The following is a 13,878-nucleotide window of genomic DNA, read 5'->3' as shown; positions in this document are numbered from 1 at the left end:
GTACCGTAGATTAACAATTTATTATCGAATCGAAAATATAAATCAGCATTGTGTTATATCTCAATCTACATTTTACTGATTGCCCCCGAAATTTAAATTGCACACAAGGCTTGTTCGAACGACATAGACATTTAGAATCAGTGGATGTTTAGGAGATAATGAAAAGGAATGTATATGATACACCATGGGCAACCTTTAGCAAACTTTTGATTGATAGAAATTTGTATATGTTTTAATAATAGTATACTGAGGCACTGAAATTGTGGTATACTTGTAGTCGTGAAATTGAAAATAATGTTTTTTTTTCTTGGTCGTATTTATCTCGTTTAATCGTGTTAGTCACTATTTAGCAATATAAGCATTTCATTCTTTTTATTGTAAAATTACAATATTTTTATTTCATCGATTAGCATCACATAGCACCAGTATAAATGAAGTAGTATTTGAATGCAAGACATAATGTCTAACGCAACAAAATTCTCCTTATGGACTTACCACAATCCAGCTGTATAATGCTTTACATGATGAATAATTAGTGTTATGGAGACCGATTGAGATTGGTAACGAATCATAACCTTCAGCGTATTACGAAAAAAAAAACATCATGAAACGAAGCTCGAAATATTTTAATTGTAAATATTTATTTAATAATCGCTTATTAATTATTTTATGAAGTAATTAAACAGTTACTAGCACCTGCCCAGTATATTTATTGTGTATCTACTTTCTATTAAAACGATACCATTACTTTAAACGAAAAACATAATTAAAAAGAATAATGAAATATTGATCATCACAACATTACGTTTCAGCAAACAAGATCGTCGATTTGGGAACACGCTGCTTGGGTGCGTCACCGTAGAAATACATATAGTGAAACGAAGCGACGATGCCTTTCAGCTTAACCGAGAAGTCAAAAGAGCTACAATCTGGCAACGGTTGCACGGTACTAGCTCCGAAGGCGTGCAAATCTTTCCAACCACCTCAGCCACAATCTCAGTTCCATACAAATTAAAAGCAAAAAAGAACGAAAAGACTAAATCGCCAATATAACAACAAAATTGCATATTTTACGACGCAATAAACTCTATTTCTTTATGTATTTATGTTTGGGTACGAATATTTGTCCCTCATTGAAGTTTTCCTTACTCTTTCGTTTACCCGGTCGAAAGTGCTGCATACTCGCCTGTCGTGTCGTGACAGGCTGTTTTATTGTACATTTTATCCCGAACTAGGCACTCAGTTTGGCTCAGGATGTGCAAAGCTTTGGCATTGTGAAGTTGCCAACATTTGGTGTAAATCCTGCTGTAGTGGCAAAAGAGTTAAAGTAACCACCGTCGGGAGTGTCACCATGTTGCAATCGTATCGACGCAAGACTGGTTAGCTTTGATTCAAAACAAAACAAAACACATTCCCCACATACATACATGCACACATGTATTGCCCGATCTTCATGTAGGAAGAGTGATGGAACGACAATTTATTCCAGACGTTCGTCGGCCTCGCTTTGACAGGCAGGTTAAGGCCACCAATGGTGGGAATGAGCTGTAAAAGGGTTCTATTGCCGTTATCTTACCCCGGGAGTGTGTTTCGATTGCATGGGATGCTTTTTACTTACTGTCCTTGAGCCTATACGATCGTTATTTATTGCAAGCCTTCTGCTTTAACCTGAACAATACGAGTAGGTAGATTTGTCTACAGGGATTACCTCACGAATTCCATAGATGTGGAACTATGTCCTTGAAATTGTTGAGTAATAATGAGCATAGAAGTAAGCGATGAACCTTTGCTGCAACTCTTTTGCTGGAGCACAGGTTGTGCTGTTAAGGTCAAAGGTGTTTGAATGCGAAAAGCAAAATAATCAAATTGCTTTTCATTGCTATTTCTTATGATCTGTCCAGTTTATTTTCACATTTGAACTAGAGTGGGTGCAGTGCTTGCTTGTGCTATCAAAGAACGGAATTTCCGAAAGTATCAGTGATATTTTGCTGTTTTAGATAACACAAAAACAAAGACATTGCTGCGTAAAGGTAACTACGCGATTTAAAAATCGTGTTATGAGTAACAAACTTTTTATACATAAGCTCCAACGAGACACGATACCATGTTTTGTCATAGATGCTTAGCGGCATGACATAGATTTTGAATTCGAATCTGATCGGGACGTAACTCCAAACCCTAAGGTCTAAGGTAAGGATATTCTAGATAGTCTACTATGTACTAAAATAAGTCGTCTAACAAGCCACTAGTAGGTATAAGATCAATGTCGTTACGCGATCGTCACAGAATGTTGAAGGATACATTTACCGGTGATAAAAATTAGTTAATGACGTTTGAAACCATGTTATGGAAGGTACTTCGTTTATTAACCATATTAAATTGTAACGCTGATAAGGTAAGGTATAAGAATTACAAAGTAACGGCAATCTCATTTAATAGAATGAGATTTTGTAGAAATAAAAACACTCTCTCATTTCTCTCTCTTTCTCTCTCTCTCTCTCTCTCTATCTCTCTCTCAAACACACACACATTCTTAGTGGTATAACATCTTGAAAAGTCATGTTGAATAGTTCTGGTTTATTCGACTTATTTTCTTATGTATCCTTATAGTCGGTTCTTGCTTCAGCGGTCCAGTTGAGATTTGATATCAGCTTCTGCCGTGTTTGACCGGCACCGCTATCACATACACCACCCCAGCCGATATACCGAAAAACAAAACCTTTTTTACCCTGGTAGTAATGCAGACCGTCTACATGGTACGAACATTTCAGATGAAAATCATAAATCTAAGCCCAAATCTTCAGTATGACGATTACCAGATTCAGAGGAAAAAGAAAATAATTAAAAATTTCTAAATTTTTAACAACCAAAAAGTTTACTGTGTGACCATATATATTTCATATAAGGTAATTTTTTATATTGCATTATAATACCAAACGTTAGGTTAATCATTTATTTATTTTACGCAATATGTTTCGATAGAAGTATTTCAGTAATTTTAGCTATTTAGTCTATCCAATGATCCGTTTGGGTAGGCAAATTTAAACATATTTTGAATTTCTTCTGCTACTGAACTCTGATTATTTGACTACCAGGAGCATAATTAAGAAAATTCAAGGAGATATAACTACAATTGATAATTAAACCGCAACTGAACATTTTTCTTCAACATACGGTTGCATAAATTCATGGAATTTGCATATTCTATTTCCTTAATATACGCAAGATTTACATTTTACAACGTTCACATCGACTTAAGAGACATGCATCACTTCTTGCATTCCGTTCTTAAATTGGTTGGAAACCTTTTTACATTCATGCAAACAGGTGTCGGTCTGGGGTAGGTGTAATCGTAAATGATTAGCTTATTTATGAATGCTTTTATTTACTCATGTGGGTTAAGGCGAAAGGCGCAGTAATGGAATATCCACGAAATGTTAGAGAACTTACAAAGTAAATTTAAAAGATGTAAAGGAGAGCGAAATAAAACTAGAGATTATACGAATAATCATGTTATTCATACTATGTGGCTCTCAGCACAGGAGCAGGTGTCGTCTATTTAATTTCGTTTCTATGTTAGTTGGTGATACAGCTTGAAGTTATATGTTGTTAGTGAGAGATATGATCTGAATAACATTGTATTGAATATTCAAGCTCATCTCATAATTAAATATGTAGAAGAACGAACGAACATTGGAAACTAAACGGTAAAGCTGAATGATTGCTAATATTGAAAGTAGAAACTAACAACATGAAAACGATGTTTTTTAAGCCTTCAATAATGAAATTACCATTGGTCTTGCGTTTTGTATGACCAATAATTGAAATTGTGAAACATTAGCTGTTAAATGATGTTGATTCATTTAAAAACAAACTTCACGCCAAGCATAAAGAAATCATTAAAATTTTCCTATAGGCTATATTTTTAAGAAACAAGCAGCAAGTAACTATCGTAACAATATTGACGATCAGTTCATAATATTATCAATAATTAAAACCCACAGTTGTTTAGTAATTGGTCGTTAGAAGAAATTAATCTCACGTCCTTACGTGCTTATCAGGCACCACTACCGTTTTGTTTTGTTGACCTGCAGCCATAATCTCTCAGCATTTGCTGTATACAAAACCTCTTTGTATATGATGGATATGTCGTAGGTCGTACCGTCATAGATTTAACTCAGATTAATAATGGTAGAAGATTCAATCCTGTCAACATAACAGTAACCAATATACATTAGATTTATCTCAATCAGCTGAGAGAATATTCCATTTTTTGCAGAGCTTCTATAGATCTGTTGTTTTACAACAACTAGTTTGATCGATCAAATTTAAGGTCCGGCCGGCTGTGTATGTAATACACGGCGCCGGTTCCACGCGAGAGAAACGGATATCAAATCTGGACATACCGACCGTCCCTGCATACTAAGGACGCATTAAATGTCGTTAAACCAAGAAGAAGAGAGAGTTTGATCGATTACTAACAGGAATAGTTTTAACGGAACAAATTTAGCCTTATGTTAGTTCTGCTAATGGCAGTACATTTGGAAAAATGGATTCCTTGACCGTTGTGTGAGAATACAAATTTAAAAGTGATATAGTTTACATTCAAATTGTAATAAAATGAAACGTCGTCGTGGATGTGCGATTGCGTTAAGTTTGAAAGCATTTTTGTACAAATATTTTGTAAAAAAACATTTCAAAACAAAAACGGGCTCTCTGCTTCGATTACAGCGATTTGTACATGTGTTGTGTAATAATTGATATAAATAAAGCTTGGAGAGATAGTAGAGCTCGATCCAAGCGATTGTTAGAGAAGAAATACGTTAAAATATTAACAAAACTGTTGAACAGCGTTGGAAATTTTAAGTTCATCGGCAATTATGATCAAAAGGATACGTCGGAAGGGAAATGAATTTTACATTCAAACCGTTGCAAACGCGATCAAATATGTTCTTGAAAATGTCTTTCAAATTGTAAATGCCTACAAAACAGATAGCCTATCTCGTATTACGATCGTTTGATATGATGGTTTTCGAAGTCATCCGCAAGCTAAACGAGTAAATATTAATTAAAACATAGCTCCCCCCAACCCCACTGCTTGCTGTGTCCCTATCAGTTTCTGCTCATGGCTAAATAAACAAGCAGAAACGCTGCGTAACACCACATCGTTTTACCAAGTCGCCAGTCGAGCTCCAACCTCGTTTACTTCCCACTGCTTCTTCATTCGTGGTGCTTTGTTTGCGTCTCACCATGTGGAGGTGATTTCAATTTTCAGTGACTTCTACTCTTCGCTTCTTTCCCGTTTTTATTCTAAGCCTACGCGCCTTAAACTCTTCTACCTCTACAATGCAGTTCCTTCGAAGCAGCCCGTAAAAAGCTGCAATATATTACTGCCGATAGCAGAAACCACAATCCGCAGTGTTTGAGTGTATGTGCGTTCCTGAATTCTTTCTCAATTTGGTTGGAAAGGAGGGTTGAAATTGAAAGAACTTCTTCCGTTTTGCAGCAACCGAGAATCGTCAATATAAGTTTTTCATCGAAAATGCTACCTTCTCTCACGAAAGCCTCCCGTTCAGTTCCGTTTGGTTGGTCCGTAGAGCAGTACTATCAGACAAAAAGGTAGCAGCAGAAAAAAAAATGTAACAGGTCTGACTGTCGACAAGGAAGGCAGGCTTATGAAACGTTCTTTCGCAAAAGATAATGAGATTTTCGTGTCACCGTCACGTAGAGCCGACAGCGGCCACAAGCAAACAAAGTTTCGAAGCGCGTCCCAGCGGGAGCCGGTAAAGATTGCACGCAAGAATCATCAACCGATAGTTCTGAAACGAAGGCAAAGCAAGCATGTTTTGCTCGCTTCCAAAAAGGGAGGACAGTGAACTGAATCCTTAGTTAGAACGGAGCAGTGTGTTATATGTACAACGAACAACAAGAACAGGGCAGAGCGTACGCACAATTGGTGGTGCCGTGTCAAAACGTGGGAAGCAGGAGGGGGAGCGGGAGGTAGTGGAATGATGGGTTTTGGGGTGAGCAGAGGGCCATGAAACTTCATTTTCCCCAAGAAACACGTTTGAATTTTGTGTACTGAAAACTTCCTCCCTAAAGGCTAGTTTTTCGGCACTTACGACCTTCGGTAATGGGGATAGGTAGACGATGGTGCTCCCTTGCAAGGGACAACAGGGAGAAGCGACTCCCCAAAAGACCATAAATATTGAAGTTTATGGTAATTTAATTCTTTTGTTTCGATTTTTGCTCTGAGCGTGATTCCATGTGCTGCGTTTTACTTCGAAGCAAAAGAACGTACCACTTACATTCTCCCCGTTGAATCCGAAATTGAAAGGCCGCTTTAGACAGAGCTCTTGGTGAGGCAATATTTTCAGCTCGAACAGCGTATTACATGTATTAAAAGCTGTTTTAGTAAAATTTTGTTCGCAGAAAAAATAATTATATCAAGAAAAGTAAAAGTACATACTAATGAAAGAGACCGAAATCGATAAACAGCCAAATTGGCAACAAAACATACATGCACTGGTAAAACTTACGATGCTTAGGGTTAAAGTGTTTGTAACAATACGAAACACTAATCAAGCGGAACTTGAACTCATCTAAATCATATCACATTTAGAAGTTTTTGCCCTGATTCATGTTTTTCAGTTATCAGTTTCAGTAATCAGTTATGGTTATTGTTAATGTTGATTGATGTTTAGTTAAATCTTTTCCGTAGCATTTTATACGTTGGCGTTAGACCTAGAAGAAGAAATGATTCCTCGTCTTTATAATATCCGTAATTTTGTAGATTCACGACATATCGCACCATGGTGAACAAAAAATGTTGCATAAAAAAGGACATTCCATGGTTAATTTTATGATTTGTTTTTCTTTCACTATTGTGCTGTACAATCTTTAACTCTTTAGCTTCACAAATGGAAAATATTATTAATTGTATTCCTTGACTTAATTATTGAATTTGTCTTATTTTGCATCATCTTTATGAAACAACATGAGCACACATATTTGTGCTTGATGTGTTTCAAGTTGCTCATACTTTTCTTTTATGTTTATTCGCTGAAGAACGGTCATACCCCATATATATAAGTCATATATTTCATTATCAACTAATTTAGTTTGAAGGGTTTCTTTTCACAACAGTAAAATGCAAGCAAAAACTATTCGGGTATTAAGCAAACACCCATTGACGCGAGCCATAGCTAGTTAGATTTTAATCCTTGCATCTCTTTTGATTTTAGTTGATGCGTATAGATTCGTTTCACTCAATCGCAATGCCCCAGACCCAATCGTCTCTCTAGCGTATACGTAGCTATAAAACGTCGGCTCTCGCCCTACGCTTGAAACTCTCCCGGAAAGAACGTGCAAGAACGAGATCAATGTATCTCTCGGAATGTTTATTGTACGCGCGCGCCATGGCGCTGATGATGGTGGGTATATCGACAATGATGGCTTCCGCCTCATTTTGTAAGTGTTAGTGCGAACAAGCTCACTGAACAACCATGCTAATTTCGATCATTCTGTCGGTCCCAATGCGCACATTGTCTAGAGTTTGATATTGTTAGTGTTTATGGCAAATAACTGATAAATTACTACCCAATTATCAACACAATTAAATCTCGTAAACTAGCCGTGCCCACTCAAATGAATTCTGATCGAAAATGAGCGGTGCTGCTCGCATACAGACAAATGGGGAAGAAACATGCGTGGTAAAAGAAAACGAAAAATTCACTTCAGTAATTAAGAGAGAGATGTGTAGCACCCACTGAAGAAATATATTTTCCACCTCGTGGCTGTGTGTGCCTGCATGAGTAGTAAAAGAAGTAATAAAATGCTGTAACAGCGCTACGTTTATAATGCGCTACAATTACGACTCGCTTTGCTAACACATTCCTACGTGTATTTTTTAGCGATCGCTTATCTGGTAGCGTAAGTTACCTATTGCTCCTTGTCAATAGTTTTGGTCATTATGTGTTTCATGATTCTGCTAGAAATAAGCGTCTTAAAATTAATACACTTCTCATCGTGTACTTTTCAAACTGCAGTATGTAATGTTCACAATTTGGAAAACATCAACGTTTACCCACGTAGAGCACCGTTTTCTATGGGATCTGCTTTCTTTTCGACGCTTTCTTCGGAGAGAGGGTAATGAGTAAAATATGTTTGAAAAGTCAAACTTGTGCTTATTACAAACTATTTTCGAAAAACCGATCGATAGTGTTTAGTTTGTTTGGGGCTAAAATTATAAAAACAGAATTTTCTGAACCATGGTACCATGCTACTACTGTACCACGAAATCCAGCGACAAGCACGAATGAAATAACGAACTAACAATTGCTTTTACCAGTGAGCAAACGAGCGATTTAATGAATAAAAATAAATATTTATAAATGACAAAAGAGCTGATTCTGCATCGTAATGGTCTATTACCAAGCCCAGAGCTCTTCTTTCACAGAAACATGTTGAAACGTTTCTAATACCATAGACATTGTGGCTAGTGTGGGAGAAACAAAACCCCAATGGCATAAATGCCGGCCGCACAGAACGACAACGTGATGGAAACAGAATGAAAAATAGAAAAATAAAAAAAACAGCGAAGTTGCTGCTGCTATTGAACCAGAAAAGGACAAGGAGATGTCATAAATTTACTGTTCGGATGCATTTGCCTACACGGCTATGCATGAGTAGTTTGAGGTGGTGGAACGGCCAAGTAGCACATAAGGTTTTTTGTTGTTGTTGTTGTTGTTGTTGTTGTTGCTATCTTTTGTCTGCGATTCCGATGGTACATCAAATTTAAATTTTACCGTCTTAATCATGCATTTGATGGATCATCATCCCGACCATCAAACTTGAGCAAATCGTTGATGGGCCGTCAACAATCTTTCAATGGTTGAATGGTCGTTCTAAGCAAAGAAACGAGGTGCTTCATATAGACCATTCGACCAATGTGAGTTTGAAATTTTACTGGTGTACGTGTGAAGCATGCGTTGTCATAAGGTTGCGGTAGTGTGTGGTTTGTTCACACACATGCACCTTAAATCGTTTGTGAAACCTCCATCTGAGCATTCGGAATTCTTCATGTACGGAAATCCTCTTGAAGCAGATTCGATACTAGATTATTTTTGAAATATATGGCTTTCTCTGTTGCTGCTGTTTGTATCTACAGGCAATAGGATATTTACTGCATTGGAAAATGTTTCAAAACGAGTGTTCACTTCAAGCGTTTGTATGCATATGTGCTCAGGAAGCAATTACACACTTTTTATTGCTGCGTTTTATTTGCAAATCTGTACGCTTATCCTTTCTTCTTTTGTTAGCTTGAGCTTGTTTTGACATTTTAAAGACATGGAAACATATGCGTCTGCTGCAAGAAGGAAGGAATGCTTGAAATTTTTTGTACATTGTTGTAAACGTATATGTTTCATTGTTTTAGTCAAACCATCATTTAGAGAATTTATTTATTTAACTTGTATGTAAGGCAGAATTATTAAATAAAGGATACTTTTAAAGGGTTCCATTTATTAACTTTTTTTTTTCGATTTAATAAATGTTTGTTTTAAGTTTTGAATTTTCTTTTATCTATTATTATAGAAGCATTCTACAACGGTATTTAGAAAGAAAACGATAGCTGTTTTCTATAAATCATATATTCTGTGACATGATGATGTGTCCTATTGCGTGTAATATTTTTACTTACGATCCTCTCGGAGCTTAAGACGTACAATTAATCATCATAGGGAACGATGCCCACCCACGATAGGCAGAGACGATATATGTTAGGGTTGTTGTCATCTCGCAACACCTTATTGAACTACTTCCGTATGAATATAATTTTTCCATTTTGATATGAATTCTTCTGCTAGGCATAACGAGTTAATGGTTTATATTGGTCATTTTTGGTTTACTAACCTTACTTGTACTGCCAACGTGTGTTGTCAACCGTTACTACAGCGGAACTGTCCAAAAGCGATTTTATACGAGTTCTGTCATATGAAATCAATGCCACTGTCACATACACTGCTTGGCCGCCCCAGTTGAACTGAAACAAGTATGAAATTTTTTTTTTCTATTTTTTTAATTGCTTAAATATCCTAAAGCTAGAGGTGTTATGAAAAGCGATTAATAATAGCGATAATTTAAAGAAGTAATCTCATCTCATGTTAACACATTTTTCCTACGTTTGTTTTATTATTTTGTGTATTAGGTTTAGTGGAACTATAAATACGGGCGAGGGCATTTGTAGCAAAATGAGATGAAATCCGTGCTTATTAATTTACTGATTTGTTTTATTTTGTTATAGTGTTTTATATTAATTTACAGTGCTATTTCAAAAGATCAGTGTAAAACAGTAGTGCTATCGCTTAGTTTTTATCTTTATTTTGTAAATGGATTACAATCTAAAAGCAATTCAAAAAATGAGATAAACTTGTTTTTATTGCACTTAAAAATAAAACACATTTGCCGGATGAACCGGAGTCAGAACCCAGTGACTCAGAAATCCTTGAATATCTGTGTTTCTCGAGTTACCGCGTAAGTCGAACCACAGTCCAATTTCATTTGAAATTAATAATTACAGATTCAAATTTCTATTTCCCTCGTAATTTCATTTTCAGCGACTGTTGGATTTTAGGTTATTATTTGGATTTGAATTTATGTGTTATGCATGCATACAAATCGCTAAGACAACACTACGATCTAATAATATAAATTAAGGTAATGTCAGGATTAGAATTTAAACGCATGAACTATATATGAACTCGATGTATTGTAAAATGAGTCATAACGGCAGAAGAATGAACAACTTAATATCACAAGTCCCCTTATCTTACACCATCAGTGAAATTCCCACAACCATTTTTGCAAGGAAAACATTAACACAAGTTATATGAAAAATGATTTGCTTTAGTTAGAGGACATTCTATGGTAAGGGTATGTTAAGGTGTAGGGGTGGCCTGGTAGTGTATGTGATAAACAGTGCCGTTTCCACCTGAAAGGACCGGGTATCAAATCCCATCCGGCCCTCCGTAGCAAGAACTGACTATCCGGCTACATGGTACAAATAAATCTATTAAGCCAGAAATGACCAGCATGACCTTAGAAATCGTTAAGAGAGAGAGAGAGAGAGAGAGAGAGAGAGAGAAAGAGAGAGAGAAAGAAAGAGCGAAGACAAGCTTTAATGCATTTGCTTAAGTTTTGAACTATAAAATAACTGACCTGTCAAATGTTAAAATCAAATGTAAATGTTGGGCAAGTGTTGGACCTTCATTTTGATACAGGGCATTATACAATAAAACACATAGTTTAACAGCCGATATGTGTATTCAAAGGCAGTAGTTGTACGGTGGTTTTTTGGTTTTTATTTGCGGTAGCTACGTATTTCACACGATTACACCAATACTAAATCCACAGTTGTCTTGTTTTTCGAAATCACTGTTACTGTCATTATTTATTGACATATTTGTCTAAATAGACACTAATTATGGTCTCTCTAAAGTTTTGATTTTCCTATAAAAAACAACTAAATTCGTTGAGAATAATAGTGTGGCAATTGTGTTGCCTTGACTTTTGAAGTGTAAAAGCTTCCCTGAAACGCGAACTCAGTTCTGACATAATAATCTAAATTAACGATTTGAGCATTATACTTTTGACTGGCTGGTTAGAAAAGAACTAACTGTCACACTTCAATGAAAAAATTGTCATTTTCATGCAATTCAACTTCTAGCTTTTTATCGTATACAGAGATCCTTAGAGTGTAAGGTAGAATTATCAGAGTATCTCAGCATTGTATTCATCAATTAATAAAATAGTTTCAGCTTCAATACAGCTTAAGATGAAATTCGACAACCCTTGTTCGAATTTCCAAACTAGTTTTAATATTGGTGCAGATTAACATTAGAAAATTGTTGGGCAAGTGGGAATTTCTTTTTCTCTTTTGTCATTATGCAACACGTTCTTACGTCTGACGTCTGACGTTTTCAAATATATTATTTGAAAAATAAAAAAAAGATCTAAAAAGAATGAAAATTTCTTCAATATGTATGAAAATTATATAGTAAAAGTAAAAGTCAATAATTTGTATAACAGATAACCTGAGAAATGAATTCAATAATATGCATAAAACCAAAGAAAAAGAGGAGAAAAAACTTAACCACACCGTTAAATCATTTAACAATCGAAGCAATAGAGCCATGCGTGTCATTCGGGGATAAAGTCGTGACATTTAAACAGGGTCTAGGCTTCATTTTACGACCTATGGATCGTAAAATATTATATGCCCTAATAAAAATTATCCATTGAAAAGGATGGCGTGAAAGTTCTGTCTCTTATGTTGTCCGCTATTCTGTTTTCTTGACTGTTTTCTGCAGTAACCTTGCTGTGTGTTTGTATATGTGGTAATGGTAAACGGTATTCATTTGTAGCGAAACATTGATTTTGTGAGTTATCAAAGATGATGATGGTATATTGTTAAAGGAATGCAATAAATTACCAAAGAAATTTACCTTTGGCTGCTGCTAGTTGAGATGGATATGGTTTATTTTGTGTGAAAATAAATTCGTATGTATGTATGTATGGAAAGTGGAATCTTATAGGAATATTTACAATTTCTTTAGTCAAGCATAATCAGCACACCAGAAAATGCAAAAGACATGAGTAAAGAAAGAGAAACACATCTTCGTCCATGTGAACGATAGGTGTTTCATTCACACCCCAACGTTAATAATGTTGTCTCAAAAGTATTCACAAAGATAATAATAACTTTTTAGTAATTGTAGCTTTTTCACAATATTCGTACAATTTTTCTCTCGAAATGCACTTTTCATCTTGTGAAGCTTAATAATTTATTTTTCTTTTCCCTAGGTACCCATCGAAATTCTGCTGGTAAAAACCGTGGGCTTGGTTTCTGCTGCTTTAATTGAAGAAATGTGATCTAAAGTGTTTTTTCTGTTTATCCTAGATGGTTGTGAGTAAATGTTGTAAAATGGTGTATCTAAGCAAATATAGTATGCTTGAAAAGCGAATAAAGAAAAGTGTTGTATGAGTGCGATTGTGTGTTCATACATGAAATTAAATGCAAGTATTTGGCAATGTGTTTATTACGGGTTATGTGGTGCAATTTACAAATGCTGTGGTTTTATTTAACAAATGTGTATAAATAGTAAAGTGAAATGAGTGTTGTATGTATAAAGTAAAACCAAAAGTGCGCGGTGTTTTAAAGTGTAAGCAAGGTGATGCAATTATCCTGAATTTTTTGCATACTCAGCATCAATAGTAAAAAATGTAGACCAATTAAAAAAAAAAACAACCACCTGTTTTACCTTGGTATAAGACAGCCGAATACCAAAATGAGGTAAGTTTCAAATTTATTTCACTAGTTATAATTCCATTGCTATAATCTTTCCGCTATAATCGAACGTAATAAAATCGTGTTTTATAAATTGTGGTACCGTAATTTGAAAGTGATTGATTATGAATATTCTTTGCTTTGTGAATTGTGGATTTTTATCCATGACTTATGTGTAGAATAAACGGTAGCAAAACATTATAAAGCAATATAATTGCTTTATGATAATGAAGAGTTCATCAATAGCCATAACCGATCAAACATTCGATTGTTGGATCTTTTATGTGATATTCATTTTTTATGACACGATCATGTCCAATTTATATTATTTCATTTCATCACCAATCAGGGTACAGATTTTTCGATCTTGCTGCCTATCAATCCAACTATTTGTTTGCAAGATTTATAGATAGAACAGTTTACTATCGTTCGGCACGAATATGCAGCCTGACGATCATATTTATTGGTTTGGTTCCTTCAATGCCGCCGTTTGCTTTTCATTGAGGTGAGAGAAAAAGTGAAATGAATGAGAA

The sequence above is a fragment of the Anopheles funestus genome, chromosome 2RL (genome assembly GCF_943734845.2).
Source record: "Anopheles funestus chromosome 2RL, idAnoFuneDA-416_04, whole genome shotgun sequence".
Lineage (NCBI taxonomy): Eukaryota > Metazoa > Arthropoda > Insecta > Diptera > Culicidae > Anopheles > Anopheles funestus.
The sequence above is the reverse complement of the archived record's forward strand: the minus strand, read 5'-3'. Positions refer to the sequence as shown.